We start from the raw sequence: 4,561 nt of genomic DNA, 5'->3' as shown, positions 1-4,561 counted from the left end.
ACGTTTGCTTATTGTAGGTAAATTCGTTGTGTCTTGGTCACTGGTCAGCAGCAGAAACATCATCCAACTTCATTCAGCGCAGCATATGGGGTAAAAGCGATGGGGTCCTTGTTCCTTCTCTCTGGGAAAGCAGGATAACAGGATCCAGGCGGCCAAACATGCCAAACATCTCGCCGTCGTCGCCGATCTATCAAGTACTTCAAACAAATGGGCTGAAGAGGTTTTAATTGTTCAATATTATGTAACTGAGAAACACTTGTAAGCACGCTAGAAAACAGTTCCTCGTCCACAGTAGCATCCATGTTGCGTCGTCGTTGTTGTGGTTGTCTGTTGTGTAACTTGTGTTCCGTGTGTAGAGTAGCAGTTCCGCTATAGTAGTTTCGGGAGGGAACCAAACCAAGGGGCGGACCAGGCTTCAAAGCGGAACTAGTTTTAAAATTCGTTCTCAACCGGGGAATTCCATGTATCCCCGCCCCTTTCTATGTTGGTCCCAGAGTCAAAGGAAGAGAGGCCGACCGATAGGTGTCGCCCTTTCTTCTTTGACGATGGGTTCCCAGATTGATCAAACAGAGACAGACTGCTATGATATTAAGATTTTTTAATTTAGTGCCTACAAAAAAGTAGCGAGTAACGAGGTGTCAATTTTAATGTAGTGGAGTAAAAGTACGATTTTTTCCTTTTAAATGTAACGGAGTAAAAGTAAAAGTTCAGGGTTGAAAAAATATAAATAAAAGTACAAATTCTCAAAATTTGTACTTAAGTTTCGTTACTTTACAACACTGCTTCCATACTACGGAGACGATTCTCCATGAAAACCTGCCTTGTCATTATCATGTCCAACTGGCCGGCGACATTTGTCTCGAGCGCCTCCATACGGTCCGTTAAATAAAAAACGCTCGCCAAAATGTCGAAACCGCTTGCCGTTAGACTCAAGCACACCTGCCACACTCCACACTATCTGCTGTAGGCTTTTGCATTATGTTAAGCATGGGAACCCAGAGGCTAGAATGAGCGCAGAATTATGATGCAGAGGTGGTATAGGTGGCAACAACAAACTTTACTGAAACATAGTCAAGTACACAAAGTACAACAAAGGCAGATCAAAGACTTACGGTACACTGTAACGTAAAATAACAAACGAGGTACGCCTCACAGCCAGGACAGGAGAAACGGGACGGGAACTAAAAGCCTCGCAGGGCAAAAATGGCAGGTGGAGCCCAAAGAGCCAGGGTCTTAACATAGACAATGCAAAAGCGAAGAGAATCAAACTGGCCAACTTAAGTAGCAGGAACAAAACAGAGCAATCAGAGAACCAGGTCCAGCTGTGAGTCAATCAGAGTCAAAGGGGCCAAACCAAGTCAGAAGGGGGGGGGGGGGGGACGACAGGGGGCGCTGAGGGACAGTGCAGGGCACAACAACCAGGAGGTGCAAGCATAATCAAAGTGGAACTGACTGAGGGCCCCAGGAAGAGTCCTGAGCAGGGCACTTTAGTTGACAAAAGTGAAGATTCTTCCCAGGAATCTGGTTTACTTTTTTGATCACTAGAGGCAAATTAACCCACTTTTCTGAGCCTACAGATAAAAAAAACTACAGATTACAGAAAAATAAAACACTGAATGTTGATTTTTTTTTGGGGGGGGGATGTAATTGAGGACAGGAAACAAGAAAAAAGCAACTAATTTATATTTGAAATGTTTTGATGTCATGACCCCTTTAAACAATACGGAAGATACAGGTAATTCCGCTTGAGCGTAGCATATTGTGACATCTGTGTGACATGACAGACTTCAGTGAGCACTTTATCTTTGAAATCTGAATGTCTGTGTAGACGTACATAGCAAATTGGTTAAACTTATCAACACCAGGTTAGGGGGCTAGGGGCATGGTGGCGCGGCGCCTGCTGTGACTTCTCTGTCTAGGTTGGCCCGCCAATCGCGGTCTCTGTTTCCCAGCGCTTCGCTGGAAAATGGACCAGTCAAATCTGTCACGCGTCTGCCAAAACTACCAATCGCGGTAGCACGATCCTGGGTTCTCTCCATCTCGACCAATCAATTTGATTCCTTGCAGCGCAGTGCTTGATTCCCTGCGATCAAGCCCCCCCCCCTCCAGAATCAACAGACACTCACTCAGACAGCCATTCTTCCGCGTTCCTGGACACAGAAGCCAGGAATAAATACAAAATAATGTTTGATTTTTATAGATTTTGACACTTTGTCAGCTTGTTTTTTTGTCATTCTATGGCCTAGTTACTGTGTTTTTTAATGTGACCCTATTTGGAAATCATTTGGCTGTTCATTGCAACGAGGAAATGTTATTTACAAGCTCATTTCTTGTCATGGCCTGCTAATGGGCCTATATGTGATGCACCGGACCTGCCAAACTACACAGATTGTGTGGGCATCATTTTAATATCCAATTCGGTTGACTGATCATTATGTTACAGGCTTACAGCCAATGCTTTGATTATTTATGGACTGCTGCTGCTGTATCATTGCATCATCGCATTTGCATCGGAAAACACTCGTTGAAACATCACCCCTGGAATTAATAAGTGCTCCAGTTATTTTATTTGTGTAGTCTGTTTGAGAAGCATGAGCACTTTATTTATACATTCTAATAAGACCACAGGTGTGGTTTCCTTGTGCGATTTATGTTGGCTGTCTTTGCACGATTAAATAATGAATTAATGCTTGTTTTTGCCTTCAATTTCATTATAAATAAAATCAAACCAACCACTCATTCAGTTAATAATAATACCTAGAATACCTATATAATTAGTAGAAGTGATAGAGTGTCAGTTAATTGTGTCAATTCTGTTTATATAAGATGAGTCTATTCAAAGAAATTATTTGCTAAGTGTGGCTTGCCATTTTGCTCCATCAGTTTCATTCATTAATTGCACAGCAAATAAAGACCTGATTACTAATGGGACACAGTCATTGGTCATGCTGGGCTTTCCAAGGAATGAGGATACCTTTTTTATTGCTTAATTGACCAAACCATGATTGAATGAAACGGTGGTGTCTTTCTTTTGCTCCGTGATGTCGATGACATGACTGTAGAGATACTGTCTACCGATGATTTTTGGACAAAATCTGTAGGAGTACTGTCAAAAAATGTGTTTGACAAAAAACTGCCTCATGGTGGCGCTATAAAAGACTGATGTGAAAAATGCAGGGAAAGGGTTTTTCCTTGGCCTCTAGGGAGTGCGCCTACAAAGTTTGAAACTGATCGGTGGAGTTATAGGTAAAACCACAAATTGCATGTTATAGCACCACCATGAGGCTGATTTAAAAAAAAAATAAGTGGCATTTCTTCCTCAGCCTAATGGGAATGTGTGTGTGCGATTTCATGATAATTGCACTTTGCGTTTGTGATTTGAGGCATTTTGTCCAAAACGGACCAATCTTACAAACTTTGAAAGCCAATCTCAGTCAATCAGGATGGAATATGGACAATCAGACAGATCTGTGTCGATCACATGACTGTAGAGATACATACTGTCTACCAATTTGCGTGATTTTTGGACAAAATCTGTAGGAGTACTGGCCAAAAGGTAGTTTTGCACAAATTGGCCTCCTGGTGGCGCTAGAACAGGCACATGTGAAAAATGTGGGGCAGAGGTTCTGAATTGGCATCCAGGGAGTGTGTGTGCTCAGTTTGGCAGCGACCGGGCCAACGGCGCCGGAGATTAGCTGGTAACACAGGGGCGAAAACATACTCTCCCCCAAGCCTTTGGCTGGTGGAGACAAACATACTCTCCCCATGCCTTGTTCTGCTGTTGGAGACAAAATTCACCGGGCTAAACAGGAGATAAAATCTAACGCAGCATGTTGAATAAATCCGGATGTGCGAACAAATGCCTTCAAACGGAGCTCTGCTGAGCTCAGGACAACAACCGAAATGCAGCGCTAAGGGAACCAAAAGCTATTCTTTCCCCAAGAGGCTGAGCTGTCAGAAAGTACATTATTTCATTGTATTCCAAGTTGAGAAAGGACACTCCGCGAACGGGAGGGAGGAGCTCGGTGCGTGTGTGCGTGCACAAGACCAGTGGTGGAAAGTACTCAAATGTTTTACTTAAGTAAAAAAAAAGTATCAATACTGCAATGTAGAAATACTCCCGTAGCAAGTAAAAGTCCTCAAATTCAAAATATACTTGAGTAAAAGTACAAAAGTATTGGTATCAAAACTTAAAGTACCAAAAGTAAAATGTTTGAAAATAGCAGATCTACAAGCTCACAACGCGTCGCTATGCGATGCATTTTGAGATTGTAGATCTGCAATTTTTTCTACAAGCTTGGCTATTTCCAAACAGCCTAAATAGGGCTGAAGTGGTTCATGTAATAATATTATAATTTATATGCAAAGTAACTGGTAACTTATAGGTTTATTTTTCATTTTTCAAATAATTGTAGTGGAGTAAAAGTACAATATTTGGATCCGAGATGTAGTGGAGTAGAAGTAAAAGTATTGGAAATATTCAAAATTACAATAACAAATTAAGTACAGTAAATGTACTTAGTTACTTTACACTGCTGCACATGGAAAAACAGAAATAAAC

Source organism: Nannobrachium achirus (assembly GCF_963921795.1).
Source record: "Nannobrachium achirus genome assembly, chromosome: 17".
NCBI lineage: Eukaryota > Metazoa > Chordata > Actinopteri > Myctophiformes > Myctophidae > Nannobrachium > Nannobrachium achirus.
This window is presented reverse-complemented; position numbering follows the sequence as displayed.